General features: G+C 44.5%; 1 protein-coding gene and 1 long non-coding RNA gene across 12 annotated transcripts in view; one reads left to right on the plus strand and one right to left on the minus strand.

Moving 5' to 3' along the window:
- PBX1 (PBX homeobox 1) overlaps nucleotides 1-20790 on the minus strand; it is a 346007-nt gene that overhangs the window by 301610 nt on the left and 23607 nt on the right. The gene's annotated exons all lie outside the window — the stretch shown is intronic.
- Nucleotides 3598-6249, plus strand: LOC110260303 (uncharacterized). Its single transcript, XR_002343369.2, has 3 exons — nucleotides 3598-3786; nucleotides 4516-4765; nucleotides 5122-6249. It is a non-coding gene; the product is annotated as an uncharacterized LOC110260303 (long non-coding RNA).

The raw sequence follows: 20790 nt of genomic DNA on the forward strand, positions 1-20790 counted from the left end.
CCAATGTCACTTTGTAATACTTCCCCAGTACTTCATGGCAGAGTTAGTTATGCCATCCTCTGTAAATAAATGATCCTATATGATTCTAAAATTCCTCACTCTCATCAAAAAAATTGTTACACATAAGGCAGTATGAATGTTTATACAATCTGGTTTATGCAAAATTTGCAAGTATCATCGGTTTCCCTGCACAGATAAAGTATTAACTGTTTCATTCATTCATTACATAAATATGAAGCACGTGCCATATGGTAAGGCATGTTCTAGGTGCTAAGCATAAAGCAGTAAGACAGAAGTCTCAGGAGTTCCCTTGTGGTCTAGTGGTTAGGATTCAGAGCTTTTACTGCAACAGTCTGGGTTCAATTTCTGGTCTGGGAACTGAGTGAGATCCCACATCGAGTGGCTGTATGCCATGGCCAAAATATGAAAACAGAAAAAGACAAAGTCTCTGCTATTATGGATCTTATATTTCAGTGGGAAACACAGACAGTGAGCAAATACAACATCAGATTACCAGACATCGTAAATTTATTGCAGAACTCATTTACTAGAAAAGATGGAAGACGAGATTTGTTTTAAATAAACACACACAAAAAATAATTCTTGAATAAACGAAAAAAATTTTAAATCCCTTAAAGCTGAAAGGAATTTTGCCCTTCTTCATGCCCTTGTTATCAACATGCTTATTGTTATTATAAGAACGGAGAGTGCAATTGCAGTAAATCTTACCAATCCAGGGGAATTAGAGGGTAAGCATAAATTACCAAAAGTATCTGCATTTAAAGAATTTTAGAGAAAAATAAAATTTTTAACCTTTATAAGACATGAACACCAATTGCTAAAAAAACTGTTTCCACAAACAGGCACCACCATACCTACTTTTTTTGAAATGAGTATATGTTGGAATCGGTATTTAAGCAGATGTTGTTCACTTTCTGTAGGCTTTTTTTTTTTTTTTTTTTGTCCTTTCAGGGCCACACCCCCTGCATATGGAAGTTTCTAGGTAGGGGTTGAATCAGAGCTGCAGTTGCCAGTCTACACCACAGCCACAGCAACGCCAGATCTGAGCCTTATCTGCGACCTAAACCACAACTCATGGCAACACCAGATCCTTAATCCGCTAATTGAGGCCAGAGATGGAACTCACATCCTCATGGATACTAGTTGTTTGTTACTGCTGAGCCACAATGGGAACTCCTCAATAGGCTTTTTAAAAGTTTGTTTCTTCGAACTGGTTATATAACCCCCCCAGCAATCCTGAGTATGTTAAACCCAGCACCCTAAGCTTTTAAATGCTCAATATACATTTTTAATGTAATTGTTATAGTACTGATATGCTTGATCAACTGCTTTTTATGGGAAGATGTTCACAAATCACCAAACATTTTAAGTACCGGAGTATGAGTTGAGAAGACTATGTTATGTCTACTCCGAAAGAAGAGGAAGCTATCAGCACAGCTGAGTAAGAGAGCTGGAGTTCCCACCTCTCTTCCCACCCCAACAGGGGTTAAACTCACATTCCAAAAGACTGGCTCTTCTGTAGGATGCCTTAACCTCTGTTTCAGTCTCAGAAGCTCAGTCGTAGAATTTTTGAGGACCAAAAGCCACCTTTCCCCCAAACACCAAAAGCATTTTCACAAAAATATTCTTCTGCCACATGCTCCCCTCTACTCCTCACACCCACCCCTCCCGGCTCACTCATTCTCAGTACCCTGCTCAGGAGCCACCTCTTCTGAGAACATTCGGTGGCACTCACCCCCACCAAGACGGCGAGGCACCCTCCTAAACACTCTCATAATACTCCATCCGTGTCCCCATCACGGCACTGACACACTGAACTAGGACACTTTCCTTGTCTATTCCCTCGGAATACAAGTTCCTTGAGATCAGGGTCTATGAAGGGATCACTGGTATCTTCCCAGCCACCATGGCATGGAAGGCACACCACCGCTAGAGAATCAAGGAAGATCTTTCACTTGTCTTCTCCCCTCTTTACTTTTTATTTATTTATTTGTTTGTCTGTCTGTTTGTTTGAGAAACAGGGTAGGAAATTTCAAATGCAATGTAACTAAAAATGCAGCATTTCATAAATGAAAAAACTAGATCCTTCACATGAGGAGGTCATAGGGAAAGCCTCAAAGGAACAAGCCCAACTCTACATCAAGACATATTTTTGGCTTATTACTTAGAATTCTTCCTATTAAAATTTAATGCAGTCTTCTCTAGCAGTTCATTTTGTCTGCCAAGTCCTTTACGACTATTTTGATAAGTTATTTATTACCTATGGATGCCACAGTGATAAGCAGATAGCATAAGCAAGAGCTCAGGGGACAGAGCGAAAGGGCCACGTCCACTCCTGATCAGTTGAGGCTAAATTGTTAGATCCTATGACAAGCCATTATCACCAAGCACTGGCCTGAATGACAGAGCATCCTGGTACCCAGTAGGCACTCAATACATGTAACAAATGAGTGAATGAACGAGTATCAGGGTGGAAGGGGCCCCAGAAGGCAAACTGTAATCCTAAGAGTGGTGGGACCACAGCGCAATTGGAATGGACACTGATGGATAAGAAAGCAAGTGGTTTTATACAGAGCAGCCTGGTACAACCCTCTGTCCCCCTCAGTTTCCTCATTTCTAAAATGGGAATGATAATAGACTTAAATGAGATAATGAACAAAGTGCTTTACACGATGTCTGGCAAACACTGTGTGCTTAAAATTACTATGCTATTATCTCAGAGGCACAGTTCAGTCACTAAAATGAAAAGCACACCAAACTGAGCTTTCCGTAGATGTAGTAGGAAACACTCTGAATCAAGGAAGTAGAATATGCAGGTCTTCTCCATACAATCTGTCACCGGAGAAGAAAGGGATTTAGGGTAAAGAAACCACACCTGAAATAAACTCTGCAGTTTGTTATCTAAAAAGAACCCACTACCTTGCACAACTTCTAGACTACCGCTTAAAAACAGGTATTATGTTGAATTACACAAAGACTTCGTGAATCTTTCTGTATATATTTGAGGATCCATATTTTCACATAATGGAATTGCTTACAATGGGACTATCCCTTACCCAGATATAAATATATTGGCATCGTGATGGTCCCCATGCTACACTTGGCCAATCCCTCTACGTCAGTCACATTATTCTTCTCTAATTTTAGTTTCAATGTTTCAGGCATGGGACAGAGCTAAACTTTCTCCACATTCTGTTTAACTTAGGCAGTTATTCAAAATTCCTCTCTTCTGCAAGCATCCACTCTGAACTTGGCTTAAAGAGAAAGAAGGAAAGCAAACAGAGAAAAAAGGAAAAATGGGCGTGGGGGGGGGAGAATAAACTTTTAGCCCTTTATGCATGAAAAGAAATAAATGCTGCTTTCCTGGCCTCATTATTTTTACTCTGTTCCTAGCGGCTCCTTTTAGAAAATAATCGGGGGGCGGGGGTGGAGTGGGTTTGGAAGAAGAAAGTAAAGAGATGGAAGATAAGGAAAGTAGGGGGAAAAAAAACAGCTGTGGAAGAAAAGAAGGACGCGAAGAAAGGGGAGCTGAAACCTGACACTCAGGAACTCAAGACGTCTCTGAACTGAAAATTTGCCAGCCTGGAGAGGCAACTGGTTCTAATCGAAGCCTTCATTAATGCTTCATATGCTCAGCCCCTAATTTACAGCCATTTAAAAGCAAACATTCTACAAGTACCTTTGGGGACCTCTGAGGATGGAAAGAAATCGTCGAGAAATTAGGAACCTAGAGCTCCCCTCGAAGGCAAGAGCCCTTTCGTGCAGGTGAGCGATTCGGCACCTTTGTTTCTGTCTAGATGGGGCTTTGGGGGAGGAGGCGTGGGGTGGACTGGAAGTGACACACAGCCGGTCAGAAGCTGGGGGTGATGGAAAGGGTTGGGGTGCTTAGATACGTGTGCAGACATATGGACGCTTTGTGTCTGGGGGACTTTAGGACACGTATAAGTTGGCGGACGGGTACAGAGCTAAAGACAGGGGACTCTTTCCAAACAGCCAGATCCTTGTCCAAGCAATTAAATAAAAAGAACATCAAAAACATAAAATAAAATTTAAAAATCCCACTAAAACAATCCTTGCTGAGTGGTTTCCTGGAGTGTTAAAATAGAGATCAATTTTTTAAAGGACTTAGAGACTGTGCCATAACCCTGAACTTCACCCTAGGCTGCAGATACTGAAACCTGGCTGAGGGGGAAGGGTGGCTTGGAGGGTGGCAAGCCTTTCTCCTAGGCTTTGTTTCTCCTCAGCCCATAACCTGTGTGCACCGTGAAGCACTAACTGGGCCTGGGAACTGGTTAGGCAGCTTTTCTCCCAAGGTCACAATGAATAATCAATCAGTCGAAGCACAGGAGTCCCTGGAGTCCCCAAAAGAAGACTCGAACTCCCTCTCCTCTGGCAGGAGGAGGGAAACGGGGAAAGAAAGGGAGGCTCAACAGATTACCTTTTTAACCAGCAACTTTACCTAAATGGATTAATACTGAGGATTAACTTTCACAGGGCCACAGAGCTGGATCGCCACGGTTGGGGGTGCAAGGTGGAGTGGAAGCTGGCTGGGCTCTCAGGCTCTCAGCCAGGACCGGGGAGGAGCAGAAGGCGGTGTCTGGTCCGAACTAACTTTCCTCTCTAAGCCCTTCTCCCTACAAGGAGCTCTAAGGAAAACTGATTCCACAGGCTAAGGCACCTCCTCTTCAGAGTATCCCATATAGGATCATCAGGGAAATAAGCAAGAGCTCAAGCTCGAATGGAGGTAGGTGGCTGGGTGGGAAGCCACGGGGTCAGGGAGATGCCACACCTTGTCCTGTTCCAGGAGCCCCACCCCTTCCTCCCACAATTAAAAGCCCACAGACACCCTAACTCCCACCTCCTCCAGAAAGAGCACTTCCATGCCCCTCCCAATGGTGAGGTACAAACCCCACCACGAAGGTTCTTTTTCCCACTTTCCCATCAAGTGTGGCAAAAATCTCTGTCATCTTTACAGTGGACTCACCTGAAAGTGAATGGGGCTTCCTAGGAAAACCCTAGTAACTACAGATTCAAAGTCACAAAGAACTACAGACAAAATTGCCTTCCTCCTCTCTCTCCTTTGTTTTGTTACAATCATAGGCGTTTTCTTAGCCCAAGGACCCTAGCGGTGACTGCTATGAGAGAGTGAAGCTGGTAAATTCACCTCTACACCTGCTCTTCGGAGGGCAGAGGAATCCCTGACCTGTATGAAATACAAGTCATTCTTCAGCTGTGAAGATCCTAATCACTGATCCATCAAAAGGGATCTGTTTGGATAATTCCAGTCTTGGATCAACCTGGATCCACCAAGTTCACTGTGTGACTAGAAGCCAACATTTATAAGATGGCCAGACCACTCCAAGGATGGAATCAGTGGCTGAGAAATACAGTAGAGGAACTAGCCCACCGTGGATGAGTGGACTAGCCCAATGCTTTAACCAGTTAAGCTCTGCTGCTTTCAATAGGCAGGGTGGTATCCCAGTCAAAGTGCCAAAAGCCCTATTTGCTTTCTGTGTCAAGAGAGGCAACTTTAGTTAAAAAGCAGAACAGATTGGGTCCTTAATATTTTCATCATTTCACTCTAACATTACAGTGACGATGTATCTTGGATTTTTTTTTAGGACTGTCCTGACTCGAATATTCTATTTGAATTTTCCCATAATTATACTTAAAATGATCAGGCCTCGGAGTTCCTGTCGTGGCTTAGTGGTTAACAAATCCAACTAGAAACCATGAGGTTTCAGGTTCGAGCCCTGGCCTCGTTCAGTGGGTTAAGGATCTGGCGTTACCATGAGTTGTGGTGTAGGTCGAAAACACGGCTTGGATCCTGTGTTGCTGTGGCTATGGTGTAGGCCGGTGGCTACAGCTCCAATTACACCCCTAGCCTGGGAACATCCATATGCCCTGGGTGCGGCCCTAGAAAAGACAAAAAAGACAAAAAAAAAAAAAAAAAAAAAAAAATTATCAGGCCCAGAGTTCCCATTGTGGCGCAGAGGTAATGAACCCAACTAGTTTCCATGAGAATGTGGGTTTGATCCCTGGCTTCACTCAGTGGGTTAAGGATCCGGTGTTGCCATGAGCTGTGGTGTAGTTCCCAGACGCAGCTCAGATCTGGCGTTGCTGTGGCTCTGGCGTAGGCTGGTGGCTACAGCTCCAATTAGACCCCTAGCCTGGGAACCTCCATATGCCGTGGGTACAGCCCTAGAAAAGACAAAAAAAGAAAAGAAAGAGCACAGAAGATTTTCAAGAAAAGGGAAAAAAAAAAAAATGGGGGCAAGGGAGTTGCCCAAAGTCTGCTTTTTGTTTAGCAAGCCAATAGGCAAAATAAAATGAAAAAGAGACACATGTGAGGATTTTTCCAGCCTTCTTAACTTCCGAGGTAGGGTGCAGCTCATCGAGTCTCCGTGTCCCTAAGCATTTCTTGCATGGCAAGAAAGACAAGTGTCCTTCCCATCACCAGCATCCCAAATGGATTCCCTGTTATCCCCATCACAGGCCTCTGCCCCTCCCCTGACCCTGAGGGACAGTCCCACTCCAGGCAGCTTTTGTACGTCTCAGCCCTCACAAGAAAAATGATGGGTTTGAACTATTAACCCTTTCCCAGAAAGAACTGAAATTAAGAAGAGGCCACTGACAACATATTCACATGGGAATACTGTAAAAAATAAATAAATAAATAAGCTAAATATTCACCCAGCAGTTCCAGACTTGCCTAAAAAAAGAGAGGAAAGAAACAGAAATGGAGGCAGAAGTGTCCAAAGTAGAAAAAGACAGGGGTCAAGCTCAGAATCTATTAAGAATTACACACTTGAGGGAAAACTGGAATTCACATTGGCATCAGAGGTGGGCAAGGTTGGGGTAAAAGGGTCGAGTTGGACAGGAGATCTGTAGGGAGAGATGGAAAGGGGAAACAAACAAACAAACAAACAAAAAATCATACCAATGAGGCTGCTGACTCTTCTTTGCTAAATAATCAGGGCGGGGGAGGAAGCAATGAAAAATGGAGTCGGATGTAAAAAAGTACCACTGTGTCTGCGAAACACAGACTGGGATTCAAATTCGAGCCCTGTCACATACCTGTTGAATAACCTCGGGCAGGTCACTTTACCTTTTTGAGCCTCCATTTCTTTTTATGTGAAAGGGGGATAATGATACCTCTCCTTCCTTCCTCCAGGTGGTTGTAAAGGTCAAATCTGATCATATAAATGAAATGTGCTGTAAACTCTACGGTACTACACAAATGTCAAGCTATTTTAGGTAGGAGACTCTTAATGAAAAATGTAGCTGCCCAGGTAGCCCTTCAAAAAGTCAAGAAGGATAAAAGGGGCAGAACAGAGCTGGGAAGGGTGAAGTCTGTTGCCCAGAAAGGATCTAAACCAATGACAAAACCATGATCTGGTTTTCCAAGGACTCTTCCACATACTGAGGGCTCCGGTCATTACTTGACACTAGTTTGTTCATCAGAAAACTCTAGGAAATAAATCAGTTCCCCCCAACAGACATCTTTTCTAGCTCTAAGTGTACGATGAGCATCTGTGTGGGCTGGAGAGGAGAGCTGCCCAAAGAAGCCACAGACAATGGAAGGCAATGGCTTAGGCCCTCCACCTTCTGCATCTGTCCCCATCTCCCTCTAGTCTGAATTTCACCAGCTCTGGGCTCTACCTGCAGGAAGGGAGGATAAAAGGAAAAGAGAGGAAAAAAAAGGGAACCATATTCTTATTTCAGTAGTCAGGTTAAACAAACAAGCACATGCCAAAAGTCCAAGAACTGGGGACCCTACAGAAAAGTATGGCAGCAATCCAGTTCAATTTCTTAAAAGGCCAAGGCTTCTTCAGGCCCCAGAATCATATGCTGCAAACTGTTCTGAGGTATCACTTGCTCACAAGATGCCCCCAAAAGAATGACTTTGAGAAGCCATTCTTGGAGTTCCCATCGTGGCTTAGTGGTTAAAGAATCTGACTAGGAACCATGAGGTTGTGGGTTCGATCCCTGGCCTTGCTCAGTGGGTTAAGGATCCGGCATTGCCATGAGCTGTGGTGTAGGTTGCAGACGTGGCTCGGATCCCGCATTGCTGTGGCTGTGGTGGAGGCCAGTGGCTACAGCTCCAATTCGACCCCTAGCCTGACAACCTCCATATGCCTCAGGAGCGGCCCCTAGAAAAGGCAAAACACAAACAAACAAAAAAAAGAACTCATTCTTAAAGGTCCTAAAACGTAGAAGAAACTTAATAAATTCATGGAGGAAAAGCATACAGCAGGTCTTGGCTTCAAGGCCACAACTTCAGAATCATCATAGCTGGGGATATCCAAATGGGTGGAATGGTCCCTTAAGGTCATATAAAGAATTGAGACATTCTTGCTCTTTGGCTAATACACTTGGAAGTATGGTGGACAATTATCTCTATGGCCCCCAAAACTCCGCTATGATAATGCCATTCCAACAAACAAGATTATTCCACCTTTTCAAAGACCTATGTTGTATTTTCCAGCCACTAAGCTCTGATGTCTCTATCTACCTTCTAAGGAGAAGACCATCCTTTTAGAAAACCATCAACTCTGTTCTCTCCACAAAAGACAGGGAAAGGGGAGGTTCTTCCTAAGCAGGCCCTCAAGGGGCCATGGAAACCCACCCCAGATGAAGGAATAAGATGTAACTGGTAGTACACAAAAAGTCGACAGGACTTGAAGCCATGTTTTCAAAGTTTTTAACTTCAATAACCATCCTTCAAAAGAAATCTTACACTATTGAGCAATTTATAAAACAAAACAAAGACCACCGAGAGCTCTTAAATTTCAAAGAATGGGTCCAGAGCATGCCTTCCTTGAATGCCCAGGACTGAAAGGTACACAAGCAAAAATAAGTCACTGATCCAATTCAGGAGACCCAGTCTCACATCCCAGCTGTGCCACTCATTTCCTATGTGGCCTTAACCAAGATACTAAACTTCTCTGAGCCTCAGGTTCCTCCTAGATGATAATCATCATCGTCGTCATCATCATCATCTTATTATTATTATTTTAAAGTTGAGCAACATAAGAATTAAAAAGAAGCTCAGGAATTAGTATGGAAACAAAATTAAAGCTGAATAATAGGAGTTCCCGTCGTGGCGCAGTGGTTAACGAATCCGACTAGGAACCATGAGGTTGCGGGTTCGGTCCCTGCCCTTGCTCAGTGGGTTAACGATCCGGCATTGCCGTGAGCTGTGGTGTAGGTTGCAGACGCGGCTCGGATCCCGCATTGCTGTGGCTCTGGCGTAGGCCGGCGGCTACAGCTCTGATTCGACCCCTAGCCTGGGAACCTCCATATGCCGCGGGAGCGGCCCAAGAAATAGCAACAACAACAACAACAACAAAAGATAAAAGATAAAAGACAAAAAAAAAAAAAAAAAGCTGAATAATAGAGGTAGAAATAACAACACTTTAATTCTCAAAACACTATCATGTAGTTACTATCACCCCTATCTTATACATGAAGAAACTAAAGCTGAAAAGTTAAATGCTATATCTAAAATCTAAAACAGAAGCTTCCGTTCCACACACAAGTGCTCCTTCCTCTAGATTCAAGTTCCTCCCATGTCATAGGCAGGTCCATCATGACTCTGGTGATAGTCAACATCATTAAAAAAAAAAATAGCACACAGTAAAAACAGGTCATAAAAATGAACCCACATTGGAGTTCCCGTCGTGGCGCAGTGGTTAACGAATCCGACTAAGAACCATGAGGTTGCGGGTTCGGTCCCTGCCCTTGCTCAGTGGGTTAAGGATCCAGCGTTGCCGTGAGCTGTGGTGTAGGTCGCAGATGTGGCTCGGATCCCGTGTTGCTGTGGCTCTGGTGTAGGCCGGTGGCTACAGCTCCGATTCAACTCCTAGCCTGGGAACCTCCATATGCCACGGGAGCGGCCCAAGAAATAGCAACAACAACAACAACAACAACAACAAAAGACAAAAAAGACAAAAGACAAAAAAAAAAATGAACCCACATGCCAATGAAACAGAAGATATATCCAACTTTTCCCTTGTATTTGTTCTTTATAACTCAATCTAACAGTAAAACTGAGCCGAAACAACTTTCTTTTCCTGAGAAATTCTACTTTCTCTTTTTCTAATATGCGTGGAGGGTGCCAAAATGAACTCCACCAAAGCCCTAAAAATTATAACCTTTGGAGCTATCCTGTCACCTGTATTTCCCTAGAATGTATTCTTCCTAGCTAGTCCAGGCTGGGTGTCTCTTCCTGTCATTTTTTTTCTTATGAGCCCATTTGCAAGGACAGGGTCTAACTCTGTGTTCTTTAGAGCACCTTTCCTGATGCTGTTGATTAGCACTAAACAATAATGATGTTCCTAATAATGGCTGTCCATAATCATAACCATGACCATCATCACCATCAATAAATCCCACCGGCGGTTTCCTGAAGCCAGTGAATATACGATGGTGGTATCAGTTTGGAGATCACCTGCTTAAAAGTGAAGCTGAGCTGGGTGGTGACAATAAGCAAATGAATCAGCAATAACAACATGCCAAAAGTGGTGATTAATAAACGGATCCTCTTCCCCTTAAAAAAAAAAAAGACTCCAAAGTCCTCATCTAGGCAGGTAACTGACCTTGTATTCCATTAAGGCTGCTCAGTCTCAGCTTCAGGAGACATCATTCATGTCATCCTCTACTGCTTTACCACCAGCTTGCCACCATGGGACCATTACTGAAAATTGTTCTATTGGCACTGCCCACTTGACTCCCCGGTGCCATTTGCCAAGGGCGCTGCTTAGGTTTCCAGGCATTTTTTTTTTTTTTAAGAGAATCATGTTCGAGTTTACAGGGGTGAGCAAAGGAAGTTCTGAGCCGCACTGACCCCATTCCATTGAGGGCAAGTCTACAAGGCATAAATCCCATGGATTCCCACTTCCCCTACAGAAAGGGCATGTTTAGAATCAGAAAGTTTTCTCTGCTGCTGGAAACACTATAATATGACTTTGGGGACATGCCTGGTACCAGAGGAAGCCTTTTCCAAACCCAAACTATAGAGTAGAACAGGGATAATAAAATTATAGCAGAAGCCAGGCTTCTAGGTGCAGACAGTATAGTTGAAACGAGCTCTGAAGAGACACTTGTTTTATATTTATATGCCACTTATTAATTAATCATAATTCTGGGATTCAGTGTCCTAATCTGTGAAATTAAATGGTTAGATTAGATGTGTGTTGTCCAATATAATATGGTAAACCACTAGGTACACATGGCTCTGGAACACTTGAAATGTGGCTAATCTGAGGTGTGCTCTAAGGGTAAAATACACAGACGATTTTGAAAACAGTGCCAAAAAAGAATGTAAGAATCTCAGTAATTTTTACATTGATTACATGTTAAAAAAAAATACTTTGAAATGTACGTCTGAAAATCAACTTCATCTGTTTCCTTTTGTTTTTGTTTGTTTGTTTGTTTGGTTTTGCTTTTCAGGGCTGTACCAATGGCATATGGAAGTTCACAGGCCTACACCACAGCCACAGCAACACAGGATTCAAGCCACGTCTACAACCTACACCACAGCTCACAGCAAGGCCAGACCCTTCACCCACTGAGCAAGGCCAGGTATCAAATCCACATCCTCTTGGATACTAGTTGTATTTGTTTCTGCTGAGCCACAACGGGAACTCCTCACCTGTTTCTTTTTACTTTTAGAACATGTTCATCAAGAATCCCAAATTTTCTATTGAAATTTCTTTTGCTCACAGCCGGACTAGATGATCACTAAGTCTCTTGCAGCTTTAACATTCTGTTTCATTTTGTCCTTCTGAGTGACTTTCCCACAGTAAGTTGTTAGCAGAATAGAATATAAATCAATTTCCTTACAGAGACACAATTCCTTTATCTCTAAAATGGGGGTAATCACAAACTTTGATGTGAGAGGAAATGGAAAAATGATTTGAAATTAAGAAAGTGATATGCAAATTAAGTTTTTATAATTATCACACTATACTATGAGTTCCAGCCACCTGGAAGGACAGGTGTAAAAAATGGACAAAGGAAGAAAAGTCAGATTCTTTCAAAGGAGAGAGCACCGGCCGGACCTAGGTGTCACCAAGCCTACCAAGCCTACAGGCAGATAGGAACCGTGAGAGAATCGGAATAACCATCTGGAGAGCAGAGAAAGACCTGGAGCCCTCAGGCGGAGCCAGGGGAAAAATCAAGATAGTAACAGTAAGTGCCTGCTTTGGGTGTGAAAAGCACCTTGGTCCCCAAGCCCAAAGAACTTTATGCTTCACAGGGGACAAGACCGAGTTTTTGACCTAATAAAAGCTAGAAAGAAAAAAAAAAATTAGCAATATTTTTACAAACTAGTGGCTATTTGTTCATTATTTTTAACCCTGCCAACATCTTTTAGAGGTACGCCAAATACCCACATTTTTGCAGATTAAAAAAAAAACAAAAACAAAAAATAAAAACCAGAAGTTAAGTAACTTGCCCTGGGTCATGTAACTGGTAACCACGGAAGCTGAAATTCACACTCATGTCTCCCTACCTGATTAATTCTTCCTATCAGGAAAAAAGCAGAGAAAACATGGGCAGACTTAGTATTTCTAATCTTTAAGGGAACAGCTTAATTCTTCTCCAGGAGCCCCAGAATCTGGGGTCCCCCTAACATTTGGAAAATAGACGTGCTCTCACCACCGTCCAAAGTTAACAAGATAACTGTGTCTGGATCTATAAATAGGTGGGCTGGGCTTTAAAGAATGTAAGGCTTGTATGGTACAAATGCTGGGAAGGTACTGTACGAGTTCCCAGCATGGGGAGAGGGAAAGAGAAACCTATCACACGTGAGAGCTCACAAGAACCCAGGAGGAGTTGTCATCGTCAGCAAGACCAGTGAGGCAAGGAAGAGGGAGAGGACAGGCATGCTGCGGGAAAGAGGGATGGCACGGTAGGAAAGAGGAGGCTGCCGAGGGGCAGAATCCAAAGCCCTGACTGCCTACATCCATAAACCCTGTACTGCTTTCCAACTTACGATGTGGAGGGGCCATGCCAATCCCAGCATGGTCATCACCTTCATTCTCCAGGCTAGCCTCTACCCCAGAGCCTCCAGGGCCAGCTCCAGGAGGGCAGTGAGAAACAGTGATCACAACCATGGCCTCCCCTTCTCCTTTTTCCTTTCTCAACAGACCAGCAACTTTGCAAACCCTGGAGAATTAAATAGCCAGTCAGGGATGATCAGAACTTTGGACAGACTATGGCGGAAGATAATATAAGAAAGGGAATGTAGGAGTAGGAGTTCCCATTGTGGCTCTGCGGGTTAAGAACCCAACTAGCATCCATGAGGATGTGGGTTCAATCCCTGTCCTCGCTCAGTGGGTTAAGGATCTGGCGTTGCCACAACCTGCAGCATAGGTGGCAGATGCTGCTAGAATCTGGTGGTGTTATGGCTCTGGTGTAGGCTGGCAGCTGCAGCTCTGATTCAGCCCCTAGCCTAGGAATTTCCATATGTCAAAAGCATGTCCCTAAAAAAGATTTAAAAAGGGGGAAAAAAAAGAAAAAAAAAAAAGGAGATTGTGTGTGTGTGTGTGTGTGTGTGTGTGTGTGTGTGTGAGTGATTGGGTCACTTTGCTCTACAGCAGAAATTGGCACAAAATTGTAAATCAACTACAATTTTAAAAATGGATGGAGTTCCTGTCATGGCTCAGCAGAAATGAATCTGACTAGTATCCATGAGGACGCAGGTTCAATCCCTGGCCTTGCTCAGGGGTTTAAGGATCCAGCATTGCCGTGAGCTGTGGTGTAAATTATAGACAGGGCTTGGATCCCGCGTTGCTGTGGCTGTGGTATAGGCCAGCAGATACAGCTCAGATGCAACCCCTAGCCTGGAAACCTTTATATGCTACGGGTGTGGCCCTAAAAAGCAAAAAAAATAAGGAGAAAAAAAAAAGGAACTTTGGATGGACAGCTGGCAACTGGGCAAACTAGAAACAATGGAAGTGGCTTTGGGAGTTCCTATCAACTCAACTGAGAAGAGTAGCACGGAAGTTTACAAGGTAAAGTAAAGTGTTTCTGTTCCCTTTCCTAGGGCGCACATGCAGATCAACTAGGAAAGCCTCATCAACTCTCATACCGAAAGCAAGACGCTGAGAGGACCCTGTGTGCTACGACTCTTCGCCACCCTGACTCAGAACTGCAGCCTTAGAACATAACTCGGCTTGAACAAAGACCCTCCTTCCCATCACTCCCCCAGCTCCCCAACCCCCTTCCCCTTCATCTGCCTCCCCCCAACCCCCAGCCACATTAACTACTCAGAAACACAGTCACTCCACTCTAGAGTTACTCAGGAATCACATTCTTAGAATAACTCATCAATTATACCTGTCAACTTGCCAAAAGTGCCACAGGGGAGGTGGAAAGTCTAGACTGCATCTAACTGCAGCGGCAAGCACCCCTGTTCGCAGAGGGCCCCAACTTTGCAAATGGCCTTGACAAGCTCACAAGAAACAAGAAGCCAAGAAAATGCAGGAGTGCCGGGCTGGAATGCAGACCCTATCACCAAGTTCCTCTCGGGCCCAGGGTAGGGCACGGTTCTCCCCGTTTCTCTGCTTGCAGACTAGGAAAATCTGTACCCGTCTGCTAAAGGGATGTTCCGTACAAAAAGCCTGGGTTAGGAAATGGTGAAAAGAAATGTCACTATGACTTAAATATGCACACAAACTCACTGTCAATAAAAGTGGCTGCCAAGAAAGCAGTGCCATGACAGACATACTTTTTAATGAATTGGCAAGAATCATTAGTAATTAAAACATTTATTGTATGCAAATGCAGCTGCTAAATCTTTGGAAAGTTTATTCTGCTAAGCAGGATAAATATCCCCACAAACACTGTTTATGTGGCTAATATAGTTAGAAAGACCCCCTTTGTTCATCTGTAAAGAGGTAAGCTTTCACTCAACAAAGCCTGAAATGAATCAGAATCCAAGTTATCTGAGGCCCTAATGAATAAGGTGGTCCGTTGATTCCAAAACTCTTTGTCAATAAAGCTATTCTGCAAAAGTCACCAGAAATGCACTGTATTTCCATAATAATGCATACAACTATCTACTAAACTAATCTTAGGCAAGTTATTTCAATCATGCTGTGCCTCAGTTTCATTTACTAAATAATAAACTTCACCTCTCAGGATTGTTGTATACTTAAAAATGAGATAAAATATATGAACAGAAATTCTTTGCACAATGAATGGCACATAAAACCTCAGTAAATGTTAGAAGTGTAATCATGCATTCAAAGTTTTTAATATCACCAACCCTCAACATGCTTGCAAAGGGTCTCTTTTATAATTTACTTGGTTTATAGTTTATTGTAACAACTCCACAGCCAAAAGGAGAAACAGAACCCAAATGTCCTGACTTCGGAGATCAATTCTCTGTTCACCCCAACGGAAAGAATTCCCAATTCCCTTCATCTTGCAGACTGTGAAGGGCTAAGTGATAGCATCCACTTTCAGGAGTCATAGAGCTCACTATGATTTTGAAGATTTAGGGGAGCAAAAGGCAATAGATCTTCTGGCCATCCTGCCAAGCAGGATTTCATGCTGTTGTCCTTCCCATGAAGGCACACCAAAAATGGCATCTCACCAATTTAGGCCTCATTTTTCACACACCCATCACCCCCTGCACCACTGTTTACCTGAACTCAGCAGTATACCTGACCTTGGAGGCACAGAGGCTGGTGGCAATTGGGAATGAGTGGGGGGCGGTGGGGGGGGGGGGAAGAACGCATGAAGCAAGCAGTACAAGTGAGGCAGCCCAGAGCCCCAAAGCACTAAAACACAACCCGATGAGGTCAGGACAGTCACGGATGTGTCCTCTTTTGGCCTCTCCCTTCCCAGTTCTAAGCTGGCCGAGGTATTTCTCCTAACAGCCTTTCTCCATGAGGCCCCAAGTCAGAGTTAAGACGCTTATTTCTCTCTGAGGGACAAGTGCACTGCAACAGGGACGGAAATAGTAACGCCATCTCAGTAAGGGGCTTACTCACCAGGAGACCTTGGAAAAGTCACTTCCCCTCCCTCGCCAGCAATTCAATCCCCGGGAACACGGGAACACGGAATGGAAATCAGAAAGACATTTGTCAGCCCCCTTCCAGTGGTGACAGGTGGATAATATCACCTCCACCCTAAATACCTCGCAGGGATGTGAGAGGATGGATGAGCCAGCATTACAGCCAATATTCCACTCGCTGGCAATAAACAACTCACCTTTTGGAGGTAAACGGGCTCGTTCCAGGGCACCAGGGGATCATTTAGCACTCAGGAAGAAGTAATTTGCTCTATGGTCCTCTGGTGTCCTGAAAAGTGTAATCCACCTCTAAAAGGTGAACCCTGAACTCCCAGAGAATTTGTTTTCTCACGGTAGGATCGGAAAGCTTCCAAATTTCCAGAGTCAGGAAAAAGCACCCCTGATATCTTTTTCCGGTCCCTTCTTCCCCCGCCCCGTCTTCTTACACATCACCTCATACTCTCTTCTCCTCAAACAGAAACCAGATGAAACCGTGTGCAAACAACTTGGGAATGCTCAGTGTGTGCCTGGGGAAACTTAAACAAAAATCCTTTCTGGGGCCGCCACCCTCCCCCTCCCCCTCCCCGTGGTGGTTAAGGGCCCGGAGTTAATGGGAACTCCTCTCCTTTCTCCCCCCCTCCCCCACGGCCCCTCTCCCGGCTAGGTCCTCAGCATTTGATTCCTGTCTGTCACTGAGTGATGAGGACAAAGGGTGAGGAGTCAGGAAAAGGTCTGGGCCACTTTGTTCGGAGTCTGGATGCGAACTTTGGATGAACTCTTCATCAGGGAGGGGGCTGGGGAGGAGAGGAGAGGCCAGCAAGGAGAAATTCACTGCTCTCCGGGCTCAAGCCTCAAAAAGAGAGAGAGAGAGAGAGAAAGATTCGCTTTAAACAACAGAAAGGGGAGGGGGAGAAAAAAAGGTTAGGAGGGTAGAAACAGCCTCCCTTAGCCCCCTTAGAAAAAGAGAGGGCACGGTGGGGGTTGGGGGGGTGTGCTTAAGAAAACAGGAGGCTGGAGCACTGCTCTCAAACAGGGCTGTTGGGCCCATGCTGTGGGCTGCCAGCCAAGAGCTAGTTTTGTTTCTTTCCCCGCTAGCCGGTCTCTCTTTCTCTCTAATTTTTTTTCCCCCTAAACCAAAGGGAATTCCTAATAAAGCCACAGTAGACTTGTAGAAAGCAAAGGGAAGGAAGGAACCAGGGATGGGAAAAGGCAGCTCAAACCTTACGTGTAAAATTACAGCACACTTCACCACATGCACAAACTCATATGCATACACGCCCCGAAGGTTCAGTCCTGAGTCAATGTCTCTTTTTCTTCATCTGTATGTTTGTGTGTATTTGTATGTCCCACGACTTCTGCTGTGTGATATTTTCCCCTACCCTGTAGTGGAGTTTCTTGGGGTTTTTTTTTTTTTAAAGCACCATTAACATAGAGCTGGAATCACGGCAAAAGCCAGTTTGTCTTCTTTGTGCTCGATAAAACGCGGCTGAAACTCTTTCACCTCCACTTACTATTGATTTTTCTATTGTACTCCACAGGCGTGTGTATCTCACTCATCAGACTGTCTTTCATTCCGTGAACCTCTCCGACCACATCTGGACGTGAGGGTTTTCAGCTCCCAGTGATGGTATCCCTACTTCATTCAATCATTCTGCGCCTGCCTGCCATCACGCAGCCACTCTGGGTCTGGCCTCTGTCCTTCGGTCTTTGCCTCAGACTTCAGATTTCAATTTCCCCAAAATCAGCTGTCCATCCCAGCGTGGAGAGACAGGAGGGGACAAGGCCTCCCTCCCTGGCTCCCCAGGCTGTTTCCCCCTCTCATTCTGCATATAAAATTCAAGTTACCAAAAGGGCTCCTCGCACTACAAAAGGAGGGCCACAAGCCTAACCCTGGAAGAGCCCCATTAATGGGTCCAGTCGAATCACTTTGCTTAACAATGAGGCAGCCAAGACCCGCAGAGAAAGCACAACTTATTCAAGCCCCCATGCTCTGTAATAGCCTCATCCAGTGTTCGCTTTCAGGAAGCTAAGGGGTGTACTCTGAAAAAAGGACGCAGTTACCAACCAGGACCCTCATACTTTTTCGGGATCACAGCCACACAAAGTGAAAGACACCAGTATACCTTTTCTGAAGATTCAGCAGTAGTTGGAGCATCCTAGGACCTGGTGTGTGAAACCAGGGAATATGAAATAGGCACACGCATCGAAAACAAACCACACTTGCTATTTCCCTTGTGCGCATCCTTAGGTGTGAGATGTGAGAGTCTGTGAAGTCGACATCCAAGTTTCATGCTCTGTACAAACTCCTGGTGGACCCTTGCCACTGTGCTCTCTGTGGGCTGATAACCTCTATCTTCAGGTTCCCTCTGTGGATAACAGTCTCTGCGCGCCATCACGGAACTCTCAATCACACCTCTCTGTTCAACGCCCTTGGGATCGCGGGCTCCAAATGCACTGCATGCCCCACCAATTCTGTGTTCAACAAGATTTCTAAATCTATGCCGTGTTCTAAATCAGCCCTCCACACACCTGCCAATCTGAGTGTTCTCTCTCTTGCTTTGATTGTGTAAGTAGTGGTGACAGTATACGTTAAGAGGAAAAAAATAAAAACCCCAGAGTTGGGTTGTGCATTGTAATTTACAAAGCATTTTACACCCATCTCTCACCGGAGATGTATAAACCTCGCTGGAGCAGGACAAGAGTGAGGACCAGAGTGTGATAGTGCCTACCCTATGGGTGAGGAAGTTGGCCCGAGTGGCAGGCCCCTCGTTACCCATCTACTCAACAGCAGAACAGGCCAATAATTGTTCCCCACATCACAGTGGGCTTGGATGTTTCCATTTTGCTTTGGAAACGAAGAGGGAAAAACATATGTTAACTGAACACTCATCGTGTGTGTGGTGTCTCGTTTGATGCCTATTCTTGCAACAGGGATAATTATAGCATCCTTACCCAGGAGCAACTTTCTCTAGGCCAGCAAAGAAAAAGATGCACGTGTATCCTCTGCAAAGAACACCCTTTGCTCTTCTTATCCCTCTTTGTCTGGATACATTAAAGCAGTAACTCCACCAGTATAAAGCACTAAACATGAGCAGTAGGTGCTGGGTGCATTTTCCCAACATTCACTAGTTTGACGTGTGGATTTACCAGTTGGATTATGAGTGATCACCTATATTTACGGTTCTTTCGACATACTAAAAAATGCTCTAATTTCCAAGGGTGTGAGTAAGACACATAGCTTCTCTGTGTACATCATGGTTGTAGAGTCAGGTTCCCAAGCTGCTTTCTCTCTCTTTTACTTTAGGAACCCAGGAAGATGCCATTTGTTGAACATTTGAAGGAACCAATCAATCAATCAATGTGGGTAAGCACTACTTATTCAAGGGATGGTACAGAAAAGGGATCAGGCTATAAACTGAAATTTTGGGGAGTTCCCGGCGTGGCGCAGTGGTTAACGAATCTGACTAGGAACCATGAGGTTTCGGGTTCGGTCCCTGCCCTTGCTCAGTGGGTTAACGATCCGGCGTTGCCGTAAGCTGTGGTATAAGTTGCAGACGAAGCTCTGATCCCACGTTGCTGTGGCTCTGGTGCAGGCTACAGCTCCGATTCGACCCCTAGCCTGGGAATCTCCATATGCAGAGGGAGCGGCCCAAGAAATAGCCAAAAAAAAAAAAAAAAAAGAAAAAAAAAAGAAAAAAGAAATTTTGTCTATTTATTTTCGGTGGGGGGGAACACGCCCAACAGCACACAGAAGTTCCTGGGCCAAGGATTAAACCTGTGCCACGGCAGTGACAATGCTGATTCCTAACCTGCTAGGCCACCAGGGCAGTCCTAAATGTATTCTGCTTATAACAACACAGCAGAAAGGTGTCCTTTTTCAAAAAAGGTGGGGGGAGAAAAGGGGAAATAAAAGAAACCCTACATATGCACATAGGATGTAAAGAAAAAAGTTTACAGGAGTTCCCGTCGTGGCAATGCAATGGTTAACGAATCCGACTAGGAACCATGAGGTTGCGGGTTCGATCCCTGCCCTTGCTCAGTGGGTTAACGATCCGGCGTTGCAGTGAGCTGTGGTGTAGGTTGCAGACGCGGCTCGGATCCTGAGTTGCTGTGGCTCTGGTGTAGGCCGGTGGCTACAGCTCCGATTAGACCCCTAGCCTGGGAACCTCCACATGCTGTGGGAGCGGCCCAAGAAATAGCAAAAAGACAAAAAAAAAAAAAAAGAAAAAAAAAAGAAATTGCAAAAAGACAAAAAAAAAATTATATATAAAAAAAAAGTTTACAAACTAAAATGCTAAAAGTTTCTCAGCTAGACATCCATTGATATTAGCTGCCAAGACGCCCAATTTTGGGTGAGAAGAGCTTAACTAAGAAGCTTTAAGTACACAGCAGTTCTGCCAAGAAAGAGAATGGAAGAGGCACAAAAAAGAACCAAAGGAACTGGTTCTAATGGTCTCCAAACCAAGCCAAAGGAAGTTTTCGGAACATTTTTATTTAAATATACTGATCATCAAAGACCTACAGTCTTCCTCAAAGTGAGTGAGATTCTTGATCTAAGACAAACACCCCCATGTCCCCCAGGAGAAGCTTAAATAGCAAACCCAGAAAAGCAAAGGCAGGATCCTGGGTGAAATAGGGGCTCACGAGGAGGAAAACTGTAGGGAAAATGAGCTTGTTACTCTTTACTCGGAAACATGTGAACTGCACTGGGACAGGGGAAGGATATCCCCAGGGAGTAACCC

This window comes from Sus scrofa, chromosome 4, assembly GCF_054392235.1.
Source record: "Sus scrofa isolate SSC_HxYL_T2T_F1_AM1 chromosome 4, Sscrofa_HxYL_maternal_Yorkshire_Landrace_v2.0, whole genome shotgun sequence".
NCBI classification, from domain to species: domain Eukaryota; kingdom Metazoa; phylum Chordata; class Mammalia; order Artiodactyla; family Suidae; genus Sus; species Sus scrofa.